The 18,413-nt window shown below is 44.1% G+C and overlaps 1 protein-coding gene across 1 annotated transcript in view; it reads right to left on the reverse strand.

The window, feature by feature from the left end:
* Positions 1-18,413, reverse strand: part of LOC124556362 (vitellogenin-like) — a 331,070-nt gene that overhangs the window by 120,462 nt on the left and 192,195 nt on the right. The window lies entirely within an intron of this gene.

Raw genomic sequence — 18,413 nt, forward strand, 5'->3', positions numbered from 1 at the left:
GTAGAGGGAGACCAAGAGATGAATACACTAAGCAGATTCAGAAGGATGTAGGCTGCAGTAGGTACTGGGAGATGAAGAGGCTTGCACAGGATAGAGTAGCATGGAGAGCTGCATCAAACCAGTCTCAGGACTGAAGACCACAACAACAACAACATTCCTTACAAAATGTAAGTAAACACCTTCCTCAAAGAAGGTTGTATATCACAATTTTTAATTTTTCAAGAAGAACAAATAATTGTTGTTTTCCTATGATGCAATTTACTTGTACATCTTATTATACACTGAAGAACCAAAGTAACTGGTACACCTGCCTAATACTGTGTAGGGCCCTCGTGAGCAAACAGAAGTGCCGCAACATGACGTGGCATGGACTCGACTAATGTCTGAAGTAGTGCTGGAGGGAACTGACACCACGAATCCTGCAGGAGTATCCATAAATCCGTACGAGTACGACGGGATGGAGATCTCTTCTCACAGCACTTTGCAAGGCATCCCAGATGTGCTCAATTACGTTCGTGTTTGGGGAGTTTGGTAGCCAGTGAAAGTGTTTAAACTGAGAAGAGTGTTCCTGGAGCCACTATGTAGCAATTCTGGATGTGTGCGGTGTCGCATTGTCCTGCGGGAATTGCCCAACTCCGTCGGAATGCACTATGGACATGAATGGATGCAGATAATCGGACAGGATGCTTACGTACGTATCACCTGTCAGAGTCGTACGTACACATATGAGGGGTCCCATATCAATCACCATTACAGAGCCTCCACCAGCTTGAACAGTCCCTTGCTGACATGCAGGGTCCATGGAATTTTGAAGTTGTTTCCATACCCGTACACGTCAATCCGCTCGATACAATCTGAAACGAGACTCATCCCACCAGGCAATATGTTTTACAGTCATCAACAGTCCAATGACGGTGTCGAAGGCCCCAGGCAAGGTGTAAATCTTTGTGTTGTGCAGTTATCAAGTGTACTTGAGTGGGCCTTCGGTTCCGAAAGCCCATATCGATGATGTTTCGTTGAATGGTTGGCACGCTGGCCCAGCACTGGAATCTGCAGCAATTTGTAGGAGGGTTGCACTTATGTCACATTGAACTGTTCTCTTCAGTCCTCATTGGTCCCGTTCTTGCAGGACCTTTTTCCAGCCTCAGCGGTGTCGGAGATTTGATGTTTTACCGGATTCCTGATATTCATGGTACACTCGTGAAATGGTCGTACGGGAAAATCCCCACTTCATCGCTACCTCGGAGGTGCTGTGTCCCATCGCTCGTGCGCTGGCTATAAAACCACTTTCAAACTCACTTAAATATTGATGACCTGCTATTGTAGCAGCAGTAACCGATGAAACAACTGGGCCAGACATTTGTTGTCTTACATAGGCGTTGCCGACCGCAGCGTCGTATTCTACATGTTTACATATCTGAATACAAATGCCTACATCAGTTTCTTTGGCCCTTCAATGAATGTGATCAAATGATGGAGCATGTATCATAGATCAGCAACCTGTATTTAACATATTTCACAATACATATCTATTCACAAAGAAGGAACGGATTTCAAACCTTTTTTGCTTCCAAACTACAAAAGATAGAAACGGAATTACAACGTTCCTCGAAAGAGAAAAGTTCAAAATATGATGCGTTCAGTGTGAGCATCATGTGTTACACGACAAATGTCAAAACGGTAGCTCATTCCCTGCCACACGCAGAGCAGCTGGTCTCTCGCTGCCGAATTCACAGCTTAAACATTGCGACGTCGCAGAGTTTCAAGAGTGCCAGGCATAAGTGGGACAAATAGTGTCTCCGCCTGTCCGACGGTACCTGATTGACACCACTCCAGGACATTGGATTGGAGGAGGATTGACAGAAAATGAACATCATCGTCGGTGGCCTCCCATGTTTCTAGACCTCACACCTGGTGACTTTTATCTGTGGGTTTACGTAAAAGCCTGCGTTTTTCCCCCCCTCATGCCTGACACTCTTGAAAATCTGCGAGATTGTTTAGTTGAAGCTGTGAATTCGATAACGAGAGACCAGCTGCTTCGTGTGTACAGGAAATGAGCCACCGTTTTGACATTTGTCGTGTAACACATGGTGCTCACGCTGAATGCATAAAAATTTCAACTTTTCTCATTCGAGGAACGTTGGGATTGTGTTACCATCTTTTGTAGTTTGGAAGCAATAAATGTCTGAAATCTGCTCCTTCTTTTTGAATATCCCTGTAGCTAGAAAGCTATCTTAATTTTTACGTAGCTTCCGCGTACGAACGTTGCATATCCTGGAAAAGTATATAGTGAAATAATGTTGTAGGCCAAAATTATTAATTTTTTGCTACAATGGCAAAAATAATGGAAACTATTAACAGAATATATTACCTGATCTACTGAAATAACACAATGTATCAACGTAATTAAACCCAAAACTAAAAAAAGCATGTTCTATTTCGGGCAAGAAACAATAACAAAGACAAAACTAGACAGAGGAAAAATAAATTGAACTGTTCATTCAGAGCCGGCCTATGTGGCCGAGCGGTTCTAGGCGCTTCAGTCTGGAACCGCGCGACCGCTACGGTCACAGGTTCGAATCCTGCCTCGGGTATGGATGTGTTTGATGTCCTTAGGTTAGTTAGGTTTAAGTAGTTCTAAGACTGTAAGAAAAATTGTTGTGTCTATGGGATTTAGTTTTGAAAGGTGCCAAAATAAACGAGTTATGTGTTAACGAGAGGGCATAGTTGCAAAAAGGGCATACTACATTAGGTTTCTACGGAAGACTGAAGCATCTGAATCAAAGCTGCCAGTGGTTTACTTAGCTGACACGTGGATTCACACACATTACAGCATAAATAAATGTTGGCAAAGTGGCAGTGTGTGAGGGGTACAGTCCAAGGAAAGCGCCGATCAATGTTTAATTGTTGTGCATACAGGCGGTGGCATGGGATTCATTAAGGATTCACTTCTCATATATGACTCAAATATCAAAAATTCTGAAATATTTTCTAAATTAACAAAACAAAACTAATTGGCGACAATCATATTATCCTTCATAGTATAATTTGTAAACCGTTATACCCAATTTCTCTTACTGGCAAACGCTCTCTTCCGTAATTATTTGCTGGTGACAAAACGTTTGGTAACTCTCGTTGGTTGGGGTTGGATCGATTTTTTGCAATAGTCTATAAGGTGGTGGGCAGATAAAAAAGAATGACGAAGGATTAGAAATAAAAATACATACAATCACCTGTAGGTTCAAATGGCTCTGAGCACTATGGGACTTAACTGCTCAGGTCATCAGTCCCCTAGAACTTAGAACTACTTAAACCTAACTAACCTAAGGACATCAAACACATCCATGCCCGAGGCAGGATTCGAACCTGCGATCGCAGCGGTCGAGTGGTTCCAGACTGAAGGGCCTAGAACCGCTCGGCCACACCGGCCGGCAGTCAGAAGGTAAACTGACATAAAATTCCCTGTATTACACATCAAGGTACTTACTCATATCCAAACAGACCCTCAATTTTTCCTTACGACAGAGGACGAAGCTCTTTATACAACATACGAGCACAAACGATTTTCCCACGATCGAATTCAGTAACCTCCGACATAATGCACTCACAACTACGCAGAATACTCTTCTGACCACGATTGACACTTGTAATGTATTGTTTGGATTGCACAGGCATTGCACAAATGGATTGCACAGGCATTGCACAGATATAGGAATGTTACCTTCAGGTTTATTTTCTCTTTTGCTTTCAGCAGAGAATGACGTACTCAAGGTTGAGTGACACTTGACTAAGACGCAGATTCACTGTATTTGGATCATTTGTGTTAATTTTCAACCATGTAACCAGTAATATTCAAGCTTGGATTAGACTTTATAATAACTTCAAGGAAAGGTGTACTTAAACAAGGTTAAGATATTACATACTACCATTCGAAGGTGATCATGACATCAATTACTCTTCTTTCTCCCCCATTAACGCAGAAGTACAGTCCCACGACAGAAAGCCACGCCTCGAAACAATAAATTTACGCTCTATTGTTGCAAAATATCCTGTCAAAATTAGATTGTTGTACACAAGTATCAATGTCCAGTTGTTATTTTGACCAAACCAACAGTCAGACGAAGCAAATTAATCTAGTTTACAATTTCTACGTTATGACTTCAGCAGTTTGGTCCCGTAAGACCTTACCACAAATTCCCAAATTCTGCTTCCTATGCTTTTATTTAACGATACAGTATCCTTTTAATGAAACGAACATCAGACATGTCCGACATTTTCATTGATACAAGACATCCTTCCATTATAAACAGCTCAACTTCTAAACAGAAAAAAGATATCTGTCGCTATGGTAGCATGCCTAATTTAATGCACCACTTCATTCCAGTGAAAACTCAACTTTGTCAAAAATAGGATACAAAACCGTTTTTGAGGAAGGTCATGAAGTATTGACATTGAAGCATTTAAAAACACACACGTTAAATAATATACCGGGTTGATATCTTTTTTCTACTAAAATAAAGAGACAAGGTGTAGGAAAAAGGTGATAACAAGGTCAGATCCGGGTAGGAGACATCAACTCGAGAAAAATTTGTCTGACAACTGTACGTCGGAAGTGCACCATTTGGGAACCAAAGCCACAAAACGACAACTAATTAGTGACAGATGTCCGCAAGTCAACACTAGTCAAGATTTAGTTGCAGTAATTTTTGAGGCCATGACGGTCAATCGAATTTCCGAGTTGGTAACCAATCATTCCTCTATGACGTCAAGTTTGAAGATACACTGGAGGCAGAAGTTTCTTCGATTTGCTGTAAAAATTATATATCCTTCACATCAATGTCATAGTTTACAATTACAGACCGCTTGTTGAAATAGCAGTCCACGCACGCTCTCCATACAACAGCAAAAATTAAATCGCATGACCTTCACATTTCGCTAATAAATGAACAGTCCTGACGACATCACAAGTCGGTTAGTGTTGTTTCTATAATACAGCCTGTTATCTTAACAAATTAATTTCATCATCGTAGTTCTAGCATAGTTCTTACCCAGCTAACGAAACAAATGGTGAATAGGAATTTAAGGTTTTTGTAGCTTCTCCCGTTGAGCTCAAACAACTAAATTGAGCTAATTTAGCCAGTAACTACGCTATTTGGTGTAGGATCTATTGGTTGGAATAAACTGCGTTACGTCCTGGAGCGCTCGTCGCTGACTGTCTACCATTTTACTGAACCTATTCTTATGTGGCAAATTTTGCTACAGTCGACGTCTCGTACCCTGCTCTCACCTTATTATAAGGTATTTTTTCCTTGCACAGGGTTGCTTTTAATTACTAGCGAAAACTGAAATGGGCGAAACTATACGATATCAGAAGCTAAACCGTTCCAGGAACATGAGTCCGCAAACGAGCCGTTCGCGAGATAACTCCGAACGTGTGGCTACGATACAACACTGGCTATTATCTCTTTAATACGTGTGTGCAGTGCCCTCAGAACGCGAAAGAGGAAGGATCAATCACAACAAAACGTGAGTAATAACAAGTTAAACGCAAAACATATTGCCAAACCAAAATCGCCTTTTAAAACTCTAGGGATGTATTAACTCGCTGATAAAATTCACATTTACATCGTTTCGTTTGCAGGTGACAAGCTATCGGTGCGGGATACCATAAAGATGGAGCTGTAAAACAGTATAATGTAACACCAAGGTAAGAACTAAAGCGAATGGAAACTGTCTTTAGGCCTTATTTTGTTAGATCAGTTACAACCCAAAATATGTTCACTTTTTACAGTTTTTCCATAAACAAAACCCACTGATGATGGCACAGAGGTGCCGAAACATGGTTGGCTAACAAGAGCAAGCAGTGTTTTGCATACAAGGCGAAGGCTATATCCAATAATTTTAACTGCAAACACGTAAAAAATATAAGAGCTGTAAATCCAAAAGATGAATACTGTCCTAGTCTGTAAAAATGTGTTTGAAATGTAAACTTTTTGATTGATTCTCCATTTTATTAGGCTCGAGTTCCACCTATGAGCTCCCCTAACAAGAAGTATGATATTACTCGAACATATTATAGTTTTTTGTACATTCTTATCTGTTACAAGAGGCGTTCTACGTGTCGTCCTCGCATTTGGGTGCAACGTTGGAACCGACACTGCAGTTAGTTAAGATTTGTATTGTATTGTATGGTAACTGGGGGCCTAGAAACGACGGAGAGGCTCCGTCCCCGCCGCAGCCGCAGTGGTCCACAACCCCACGACGACTACCGCAGTCCGCTTCACCCCTCCGCCGCCCCGCACCGAACCCAGGGTTACTGTGCGGTTCGACCCCCGGTGGAGCCCCCCCCCCCCCCCCCCCCCCTCAGGGAACGTCTCACACCAGACGAGTATAACCCCTATATGTTTGCGTGGTAGAGTAATGGTGGTGTACGCGGTACGTGGAGAACTTGTTTGCGCAGCAATCGCCGACATAGTGTAGCTGAGAAGGAATAAGGGGAACCAGCCTGCATTCGCCGTAGAAGATGGAAACCGCCTAAAAACCATCCACAGTCTGGCCGGCTCACCGGACCTCGACACAAATCCGCCGGGCGGATTCCTGCCGGGGACCAGGCGCTCCTTCCCAGTCCGGAAAGCCGTGCGTTAGACCTCACGGCCAACCTGGCGGGCTGAGTTAAGATTATTTTCAAATACTGAGGATCACTTCGTACATCTTGACGAGAATGTACAGTTCGCTGCCACAGTTCTTCAACCTTTTCAAGGAGCGTGCCGTACACTTCACTTCTGAGATGACCCCAGACAGTAAAATTCAAAGGATACTTGTCAAGTGCCCTCGAAGACCAAGGTGCAGGCCTACTCCACCTATCCATAGTGGGACACTGTCTTGTTAGAAATGTGCAGGCGAAACAACCTTGGCAAAATGTGGGCCCGCTGGAAAGCCCTTCACATCCACCATACAGCTCTGTCCACTCACCATGCAGTTTCCATATTTTTGGAGCCCTGAAGAAAGACATTCGTGGCCATAGATTTGTCTCGGATGAAGAGATGCACGCCTGGGTAAAAATCATGATTCCGTGGGTAATCGCAAACATTTTTCCGTAAAGGCACTGACCGTCTTGTTTCACAGTGGGATAAATGTACTGTGTGGTCATAATTAAAATATAGCTACTTGTGGAAGTACAGTATGGGTCGTAATCATCATATGGCAGGGAAACTTGTAATGTGGAACCGATTTACTCTGGGAAAAAATAGTTCCAATTTTGGCCACCAGGTGCAAATCTGCCGCTGTGCAGCATCTCGTCGACGTCTCCGGTGCTCATATTGAACAAACTGTGTAAGCATCGGTTAATAATAAAATCAACATTATGCCTTCCTCCCTTGTTTGGCCTTTTCTCCCCATGTCCCGCTCCTTATCCTTTACATACGGACACATTTCTATTCGTCTTTCTTGTATTTGCAGCGTCAGATGTGTACCTGGTAGCCAAAGTTGGAACTACTTTGTTTTCCAGTGCAAATCGGTTCCACATTAGCGCATTTGAATATCGGCCAAGTTTCGCTGCCATACGATAATTATCGCCCATACTGGACATGTGCGAGTAGCTGCACTTTAATTATAACCACCTGGTATTCAATTTCTGGTGATTAATTTTGAAATAATGAACAGTTTACTTACTTTTATCATCTGTCTCGCTTTCATTTTACTGCCCTTATGTATTAAAAATAGTAACGGTTCTGTCACACTTCCATGGCATATTCCTGGAATCATATTTACATCTGTAGATTCTATTCGTTTAAGAAATATATTGAGTTATATCACGGTGCGAGGTGGTGCAATGGTTAGCGCAATGGACTCGTATTCTAGAGGGCAGTGGTTCAAATCACCGCCCAGTCATCTACATTGTCGGTATTACCCTGGATCATTTAAGGTAAATGGTGGAATGATTTCTTTGAAGAGGCACAGCCGAATTCGTCCCTATCCTTCTCTAATCCGCGCTTGTGATCCGTCTCTGTTGCACTCATTAAATCGCAATCTTCCTTCCTTTAGGTCATTCTGCATTTCTTTCTCGCATTCCTCGCTCTCCTACAATACATCCTTTTCGTTCGTCACCTACTATCGAATTACAGTACCTAAACAATTAAATTTTCGCCACCCTTTACGTACTGAATATTTTTTTTATATCTTATCACATGTTTTTTTTTCAATCTCTTCATTAACTGCGGTGGTATAAGGCATATATAATTGTAATATTGTGGCAGGGCGTGGTTGTGTGATTGGTTTGGCTATAAGAAACCCTGTCCTTTGCCGTTCAGAGTACTTCACCTACATTGCTGCTTCCTTGTTCATTATTAGGCGTGCCCGTATTTCATTTTTTGTTGATAACCCTGTATTCACCTGGAAAAAAAATTCTGTTCTTCCTGTCACTGCATTTCACTAATTCCCTGTCTAACTAACCTCAACTTGGTTATTCCTTTTTTCAGGTTCTCTTTCTTACCAACACGATTAAGGAATCAAATATTCTGGACTACGACTCTTAGAATGTCAGGCTTGTTTTTACTTTATGACAAACCCCTGAATACTTCTCGTTCGTAGATGCAAATGGAAGAATTTTTTACCTCGGGAATAGTTTACCCAGGAGAATTACATCACTAAGTCGTACAGCAGAACCACATGTGTTCGGTAAGTATAATAGTTTTAGACTGATCTGGCATCTCTAGAGATAACTCACCGACGTGGTTGTACTCATGATTCGGCTATCTCCATCGTTGATGCACACAAGCACAGCGGAAAAACCATGGTTCGTAAGGGGGTTTCTGAAATAATGTAGTGCTTTACGAATAGTTTCCTTTCACAATAACCTAAAAACAAACTTATACATAGTTGTTACTTCCATTTTGATCCGATGCATGCTGAATTTTGGTTGTACAGTGTTGTTTCAATTTTAAGGACTAATGTACTTCACTACTAGAAAAGGATATAAAGCAAGTAGTTCTTCATGACACGTCATTCAGATTTTACACCAAATCTCAGCGAACTGCACTAAAATCAGTTAGATGTTACCACTGCAGTTTTGTGTACTGAACGCATTTTCATTCATTAACCACCATGCATCTCGTCATCAGGCTGCGTTAATATTGTCTCAGGTCCTACCTCCGTACATGTCTACCTACGAGGTGTTTGATAATTACTAAAAAAGTACCTGTTAAGCTACACCCACATCCCTACTCTAGAAGCCGCCGTAAAGATGGTGATGCCTGATATTTCTGGTATCATTCTCATTTCGTTGCGGCGAGAACTGTTCACGAAATTTCGATCTCCAACGTTCTCCTTGGAATGTGAAAATATCTTCTTGGCACCCACCTACGTAGGAAGAAATGAGTATTGATATAAAATAAGAGGAATCAGAGATTTAAGTATTAGTTTTTTCCGCGAGGTGAATAGATTAGTAGAGAAACAGTGTGAAAATGGTTCGACGAACCCTCTGCCAGGCACATATGACTGAATTACAGAGCATTCATGTAGGTATAGATTCAGGAAAAAAGAAAGACTTGAACTTAAACTTCGTAATTTTCTTTCCGTTTTCATTTCGCGAGATGTATGGAGGAGGATGATACATGAGTTCTGACTCTCCTTGGTATATTCTCTCTCCGAATCGTAAACAATAAGCCTCTCAATGATGCACAACGCATGCCTTTCAGCTTCTGGTACTGGAGACGTGTCATCTACGTGACACTCTCCCACCGACTAAACAAATCCGTGATGAAACGCGCAGCTCTTCTTTGGATCTTCTCTGTCTCTTGTATTAACCCTACCAAGAAATAACCTCCGACTGACGAGCAGTACGGAAGGATCGATCGAACGGGGATTTAGAGAGCTACTCCAGTCACGTGTGAATTACATTCCTTTAGGATTCTCCTAATGAATCTCATCTTGGCACCTGGTTTTACTACAACTATTTTTATTTAGGCGTTACACTTTAGATAACTCTGGACTGATACCGCTACATATTTTACGGTTGTTATTGGTTACAATGGTTTGTCACCAACGTTTCGATGAACAATATGTCGCTCCTCCTTTTTACGCTCAGTATCATATTCAGGCAGCGTAAACTGCCAGTTACTGCGCTACGCGTCTATCCTCTGCAGGTATTCCTCCATTTCGCTACAGTCGCGATTCAGCTTTCCTTTCAGCATCATCCACAAACTGCCTGACAGAGCTTCTGGCTTTGTCCAACAGATCAATTATTTCTATCGTTCTGACTGTTAGGATGTCCTCAGTCCAGCCACAAAGTTGGTCCAATATCCGTTTGCTCGTGCTTTGTTCATTAGATGACAATTAAGAACTATTTCAAATTCTTTCTGGCAGTGAAGACTCATGTCATCAACATTCCTGTCGTTATTTACAGCCTTCTGAATCTTACAAATGAACACAGCAAGCTGAGTTTCACAAGATCACTGTTTGCATTGTCTATGCCGATTTCTACAGAGATTTTTGTTTTCCAGAATGTCATAACACTTGAGCATAAAACACGTATGGTAATTCAACGGAAGTTTGATGTCAGTGTCACAGGGCAATAATTATGTTCCTTTGCCCAACACTTCATGTAAAGGGAAATGAATTGTTTGATATACCCATCAGACAATGATATGGGAAAACTGGTAGCTATTCTCACACCGTCAAGGGCGCTTCCAGTGGCTACTCCAGATGTAGTAAATGCCACCGCTGACGCATCTCTTGGTCATCCTCACTGACTGCAGTTTGAAGATAAAGAGGCCAGTTCTGAGCCGACAGGTAGTGTTGTGAACATTATTGTTACCTTCTCCCAGTGCCATTATTTTGTACCATTGATAAAAACTTTATCATGCTTCGACTGCTTTTTGGCTGTTACAGTAACTCTGGCATTGTAACTAGCGCTTTGGACTGGTCCTATTAGGAACATACCTACACCAGATCTCTCTTTATCCCACGTCCACTTTGCCACGCTAAGCTTGTCGTTGTATGTGTCTGTATCCTCTTTTGCCTGCTAGAACTGTAAAATATTAATTAACTCGAGTTAGAACAAAAATAACAACTTTCAGCTTTTTCCAGCCTTTTGGTACCCTTCGTTGCTCCAACGACCTGCAGTAAACTGATGTCCCAACGAAAGTACGCTCATTTGTGTAACCTACAGGGTTATTCATAAGCACGTCCGGTATTCCAGAACACCACTGCGCATCATTCCAAGCTTTTAACTCACATTACAGGTATCCAATATGCACACCGTTTGTGAAGCGGCAAACGTCAAACCGGGCATGCAATTAATTGAAGCTGCTAACACGAATTGATTGGGAAGGCGCGACATCACTGCGCTTTGGAAATCTGTTCATTAGATTACTTATCTGCAGGCGCGAACTAATTCGATGATTAGTTTACAAGTTGTGACGCAACTACCCCACTAGCGCGACTACGCCACGACACGTATTATGAATCGAAAATTGGAGATGCTCTATCTATATATGTAGCTACATACATGCAGGCATACATACATATGCCTCTGTGCGAATCCTGATTTGTCTCATTCGCTTTTCGTGGTTCTTACGTGAAGCGTACGAGGGCGTACTGAAATCTAATACTCCGAATGTTTTATTCTGTTCTCAATATTGGTTGAAGTGGAGGAGGAGGAGATTAGTGTTTAACGTCCCGTCGACAACGAGGTCATTAGAGACGGAGCGCAAGCTCGGGTTAGGGAAGCACGGGGAAGGAAATCGGCCGTGCCCTTTCAAAGGAACCATCCCGGCATTTGCCTGAAACGATTTAGGGAAATCACGGAAAACCTAAATCAGGATGGCCGGAGACGGGATTGAACCGTCGTCCTCCCGAATGCGAGTCCAGTGTGCTAACCACTGCGCCACCTCGCTCGGTGTTGGTTGAAGTATTACATGTTACTCATATTAGTCAGTCAACTTTCCCGATCCACTGACGCAAGTTGCATCCATCTTCCGCTATAGAGATCCGAAATGTAGAGTGTAACATGTCGGTGTGCAACATAATTATATCAGTGCATGAAGAACAGCGTGCTGTAATGGAGTTTCTAACCGCAGAAAACTTCGTCCACTCATTGAGCACTCTCTCCTTCAGCATGACAACGCCAGACCATACACAAGCGCTGTGACATCTGTAGCAATCGACGTCTTGGGCTGACCGTCACGGGTCGTCCTCGAACAGTCCCTAACTGCCCCATCCGATTTTCATCTGTCTGCAAAACTTAAAGAACACGTTTTAGGATAGTGATGAGGCACTGCAAGCAGAGGTGAGGTTGTGGCTCTGTCAGTAAAGTCCAACGTTCTACAGGGTGAAAAGTATTTAAACCGACAAACTCTGGGAGGTTGTAGGGGACATCAAAACAAATATTTTTCCCTAATGTCATTTTTTCCTATGAAGAGGAACATTTCTCTGGCGGCAAATTAATTAAACCAACAAGCGCTTTTCCATTTTTTTATGACCAAGAGACAACACATTAACACAACCCAATATTTCAATTACAGTAGATTTTCAAAAATGCCTCCATTGACACGTAAACAAAGGTTACACCGTCGGATCATGTTCTGTCTGACACGGGCAGAAACCCCAGGAGTATCTTGAACTGTTCCTGCTGCTGCTACTATCCGGGCAACCAGATCCTCTTCTGATGCAACAGGAGTTGCGTAAACAAGGTTGCGCATCTCTCCCCACAAAAAAAGTCCAGAGGGGACATATCTGGGGATCGAGCAGGCCAAGGTACAGGACCACCTCTGCCAATCCACGTTTCTGGGAACCGTCGGTCCAGGAATCGACGCACACGACGACTGAAATGTGCTGGCGGCCCGTCATATTGGAACCACATGCGTTGTCTCGTAGGGAGCGGGACGTCTTCCAGCAATTCTGGCAATGCTCTGGCGAGAAAACTGTAATAGTGCCTGCCATTTAATGGTCTAGGTAGCAGATACGGCCCAATTAAACAGTCCCCAACAACACCGACCCACACATTTACGAAGAGCCGCACTTGATGAGCGCTATTAACTGTGGCATATGAGTTATCCTCACTCCAAACATGCGAATTGTGCATGTTGAAGACTCCATCACGCCCGAACGTTGCTTCATCGGTAAACAACACAGAGGCTGGAAATGTAGGATGCACTTCACACTGTTCCAGGTACCACTGCAAAAACTGTGCTCTGGGTGGATAATCAACTGGTTCCAGGTTGTGGACACGCTCTAAGTGAAATGGACGTAACAATTGCTCTCGAAGGACTGTTCTTACATTCGTCCGATTCGTCTCCATGTACGTGCAATTGCACGAGTGCTGATTGAAGGATCCCGCTCCACATGCTGCAAGACAGCTTCCTCAAATTGCAGCGTTCGCACCGTGCGACGGCCTCCCTGTCCAGGTAATCTGCTAAATGACCCGGTCTCACGCAGACGTTGGTACACAGCAGCAAAGGTCGTATGATGCGGGATACGGCGAATAGGATATAGTTGTTGATAAACCCGCTGTGCAGCACATCCGTTGTGGTGCGCTACGTAGTACGCACCAACTATACCAATGTACCCACTCCAGGTGTATCGCTTCATTAGTAAACAGAGACAAAGCACTACTACACTGGTGGACAGCAGTTGCCTACAACTGAAGAGTGTAATACGCCCTCTAACAACTGAAGATCGTAATATGGCCTCTAACGACTGAAGAGAGCAATATGGCCTCCACCGGTTTCAATAATCCTCATAGGAAAAAATGACACTAGGGAAAAATATTTGTTTTGATGTCCCCTACAACCTCCCAGAGTTTGTCGGTTTAAATACTTTTCACCCCGTATAGTGACTGCATCAACAAACTGGTTGAGCCGTGCGTGGCTAGTGTTCGTGCCATGTTTTATTTTACATCTTGTTTTTACCGTACTGCCATCTCGTTATGTTAATTTTCCATTACTGGTATCACTGAGTTGCTGCCTTCCCTGCCTGTGAGAGGCAGCAGCAGCGCTTATCGATATAGGCCCTGCCGTATTATCTTTGCTGGACTTCTATTACTTCCCGGTCGTTGTGTGTTGGGAGTGAGTTTGGACCGGGCAATGAAGTGAGTTGGAGCGTGCCAGCAGTTAGTTCGGACCTGGCAGTGTTTGAATTACTAAAATGTAGACTTTCACGGCCGGAAATATCATGTCCATTATAATTATGCGGGCTGTTATGCCGTGGTCGGTTGATCAATTCTCTGTCAATTCCCAACGTTTCGTCTCCGACTGCGGGAGACATCTTCAAGAGGGTCCGTAGCTCGATGGAAGGTCCAACACACCCACTGGCTCGCTACTGACTGCCACTAAATTCCGTGTCCGCGCGCCCCCGCGCCGCGGCGTGACGTCACGTGTTTTGAAAACGTCAGTGCAATTGGCCGCTGTCAGTCGCCGTCGATCGCCGTTGCCATTACCCAGTAGTGGACGGGTGGTACACGTCTTCTTTAACACCGGCATCCATATACCGTTTAATTTCACGCCCACCTCCTTTCGACTGAAATTATTCTGGTGTTTAGCGATTTCGATTGCCTCCCTGTAGAGCCTTTCGTAGTATCCGCTTGTGGCCGCTAGTACTTGCGTCTCCTCGAAACGAATATTGTGGTTCCCTGGCTGGAAAGCATGCTCCGCAACAGCTGATCGTCCCGTTTCTCCTCTTCTACAATTGCCCTTGTGCTCTTCCAAACGTTTAGAAAAAGTTCTTTTAGTGGTACCCACATAAACATCTCCACAGCTGCATGGGATCCTATACACTCCAGCTTTTTCCAATGGTTTGCGAGCGTCCTTGGCAGGCTTAAGGTATTCCTGTATCATCGAGCTACGGACCCCCTTGAAGATGTCTCCCGCAGTCGGAGACGAAACGTTGGGAATTGACACAGAATTGATCAACCGACCACGGCATAACAGCCCGGATAATTATAATGTACAGTGTTTGAGTTGGCACGCGGAACAAGTTCAGTCCGGCCGCGGCAGCAGTGAGGTCCACACCGCCGTGACTCGCCCGACGGTTGCCGCCACACGTGATTGGAGTGGGGATGACTTTAGTTTGTCGTCGGTCGGTCGTCCTGCCGGACCACGTGTATTTGGCCGGCGATCGCTTATGGGTTGGCTGTGTGTGCCGATCCGTGATTCGTCCCTGTTATTGTACAGGCACTGCCGTTAGCATTGTCTAGTTCTTAGTGCAAGTGTTCGTGAAACTGTGTGTAGTTTGTGTGGTTTTGACTGACAAGTTATTTTAAATGTTGTCGGCGTACTGGCTCTGAGGGAGTCGGTCGGTTGGCGTGGAGCAACGAGGAATTCTCGGCGGGGCGTAGTTTGGCCGGGGCCCGCTGGCGGTCTCTACGCGGTGTCGGAGTGTGTGGCGCTGTTCCCATTGCTACACGGTCCGTGGCTCACCGACCCTGGACACGAAAGTTGAGTTTTGATTTAACCTACCAGCAAGTCAAGACTGTTCACATTGTGTCATTTGGAGTTCGTTGTCGGCTGCTGGGATATTCCCGCGAGCAGCAACGTGGTTTTCGAGTTGGAAAATTCTAGCCACCCTCCGGTGGAGTTTCACTATAATTGGTTATTTGAATTGAAGTGTACCAGCGGAATCTTCTGCCTCGTGGCCGTTAACGTTCCGGTTACCTGTCCTGGCCGTTGACGTAAATTTCAGACAGTGTAGTTTCCCCATGGTGTTGTTGGTGTCCAGCACGGTGTGTAGTTTGACAGCACCGTGTATGATTAGTTGTGGGCGCCAGTATCTTCTACGTTGTTCCGCTGAACTCCCTGATGTGCCCTGGTCGGGTGAAGTGGAAGTTATCTTGTCAGTGAGTCCACTGACTGTCGGTCAGTTGGGTTGTCATCGGATCGTGAATGGTTGGCCCGACTGCCTGTCTCACCTAAGCGAGCGTTAGTGTCTGAATTACAGGCCGATCCTCTAACATCTGGGCGCCCTTGTGTGTAGTGCCTTATTTTTTTAAAATTTGTTCTTGTTGTTGGTACTCGTATGGATTCTAGCCGGTTGTATGTTTTAAATTAGAATTGTTTTACTCTCAAAGCCTTCAGCTTAGTTTAAAGTACTGTTTCACTTAATCCCTTTGGCACTTAAAAATTTTTTTGAATTTTAAGTCTTCGGCCGTCAGCCGATTTGAATTTAACTTGTTTGCTTCAACCTATTGAAATTTTAAGTCTTCGACCTTCAGCCGGTTTGAGTATCAGTTGTTGGTTCTTAAGGCCTTCAGCCTAAACTAAAGAACTGTTTCACGTAAGGACTTTGGTATTTAAAAAAAATTAATGTTTTGGAGTTTTCAGTGTTCGGCCTTCAGCCGATTAGAAATTTAACTTGTTTACTTCAGCCTAACTAAAGAACTGCTTTAAGATAAGGCTTGCCTTTTAAATTTCTGATTATGCTAGCGTTTTAAATTATTGGCCTTCAGCCTTTTTAAATCAAAGTGGCTTTTAGCCGGTAATTAAGTCCCAAAGATTAAGTGGCTTTTAGCCGGTAATTAAGTCCCAAAGATTAAAGCTATGTGTTTAAAAAAATTTGGGGGGGGGGGGGGGGCTCTTGTAATGTTTGATCAGATAATAAAGTTGTATGTTCGACTGTAACTGACAGCCCCTTATTTTGGCCCCTTTCCACAATTTATTCTATCTGTCCTGACCTGCGAGTTAAGCAGGGCGTTTCACTGGTCTCTCATTGGGAGAAATGTGTTCGTCGCCAGGGTGACTACGTTGAGAAATTAATATGTATACATGAAGAATAAAAATGTAGAATGTTAATAAAATTTGTTTTGTTTAAAAAGCTTTAAGAATTTGCACATAAAAAATTTGGAGGCATTACTTTTCAGCACCCCCTCGTACGTTGGCGGAAGTAGGTTTGTTCTACAGTCAGCTTCAAATGCCGGTTCTCTAAATTTTCTATCGGCTAACACATGTCATTTTTCTGTTTGTCGTGTAGTTTTAACGTACTCATCATGTGCAACCCCATAGGTACTTATGAATAACCCTGTATACAGGGTGTTGGTTGTTAGACTTACAGGGACCAAACTGCGAGGTCATCAGTCTCTTAATCTTGTATGTGTCGAACCAGGAATAATCCTCAGAGAAAGGATACAAAAGGCAAATCCTGGGAAGCCCGACTGTAACCAAGGTACAATAACAAGGAGATAAAATCAAGGAGAAGTACGATGGCAGTGAGAGGGGGTAAGGTGGGCGAGCCGCTCTGCCCAGAGTGCAGTTGGAGGTCCCCAGAGTATAGTATCCAGTGGATGGAAGTGCACCCTCTACATCCCACCAGTACCACCTCGCCGTCCTTTACCCCAAGAAAACGAGCAGCACAGACAAGGAGACAAAATTTTAGGAAAGGCAAAACATAAAAACATCAAAGATAAAAGAATAAGGAGAACAAAAAGGTGGTAAGGGTAGGGGTCAGGCCAGACCGCTGAGCAAAGGCCGCCGTATGTCCCCTCGGCCATAACAGGCGAGGGGTGCTCCTCCAGTCCCTCAGACGTCTCAATGAGGCCAAAGTTCCCCACTTCACAAAGACCAGTAGAAACCACCTTGGCGGGTAAAACGGAAAAGCAGGTAGCGAGTTTGGCATCTCTAGCACCAGAGGTAGCTTGTCAGGAAGGTTAAGATATCGCCGCAAAGCAGCCGAATTTGGGCAATTTAGTAGGATGTGGGCCACTGTCAGGAGGGCACCACATCGGCACTAAGGTGGGTGCTCATGTCAGAGAATGCGGTGATGGGTCAGCCAAGTGTGACCAACGCATAGCCGACAATACAGGATGTCCCAGGAATGTTCCGGCAAACTTCGAGGGATTGTAGAGGCTTCCTTGAGGAACAATTAGAGGTGCCCGTGTCCAGAAAATTTACCCAACGATGCTACAGAGCGTCGAAGTTATAGGCACCACAGCCTGCCACTGGGCCAGCTCTTCGACAGCAAGGGACTTTGTATGCTGAAGGACTGTGGGCGCAACATTTCGCCGTGTTGTTTGTTATTCGATGATCGCGACTGATTGCCACCATCGCTAGTGGAGAAGATGGAGTTAAGTGGTGTGTAGAGAGGCCTTGTCTCCTATGAATGCGATGCTCTGTTGCCTCGGTGGATCAAAAATCTACATCGTTTTAGGTACGCAGAAGAAAAACAAACTGCAGATGGAAAGCCGTGTCCGAAACCGTCATCTGCCAAAGCGCCAGAGCATCGCTTTTATAGGAGACAATGGCTGTCTACGCAGCAGCTATCTCCATCTTTTCCACTGGTGACCGTAGCAATCACTCGCGATCACTGAAAAATACACAACATTGCAAGACGTTCCGGCTATCTTCAGTCAGCGTACAAAGTCACGTTCACTGCTGAGAGGGTGGTCCATTAGCAGGAACTTCGACTCTCAGCAGCGTCGGTGGATGAAG

The sequence above is a fragment of the Schistocerca americana genome, chromosome X (genome assembly GCF_021461395.2).
Source record: "Schistocerca americana isolate TAMUIC-IGC-003095 chromosome X, iqSchAmer2.1, whole genome shotgun sequence".
Taxonomy (NCBI): Eukaryota; Metazoa; Arthropoda; class Insecta; order Orthoptera; family Acrididae; genus Schistocerca; species Schistocerca americana.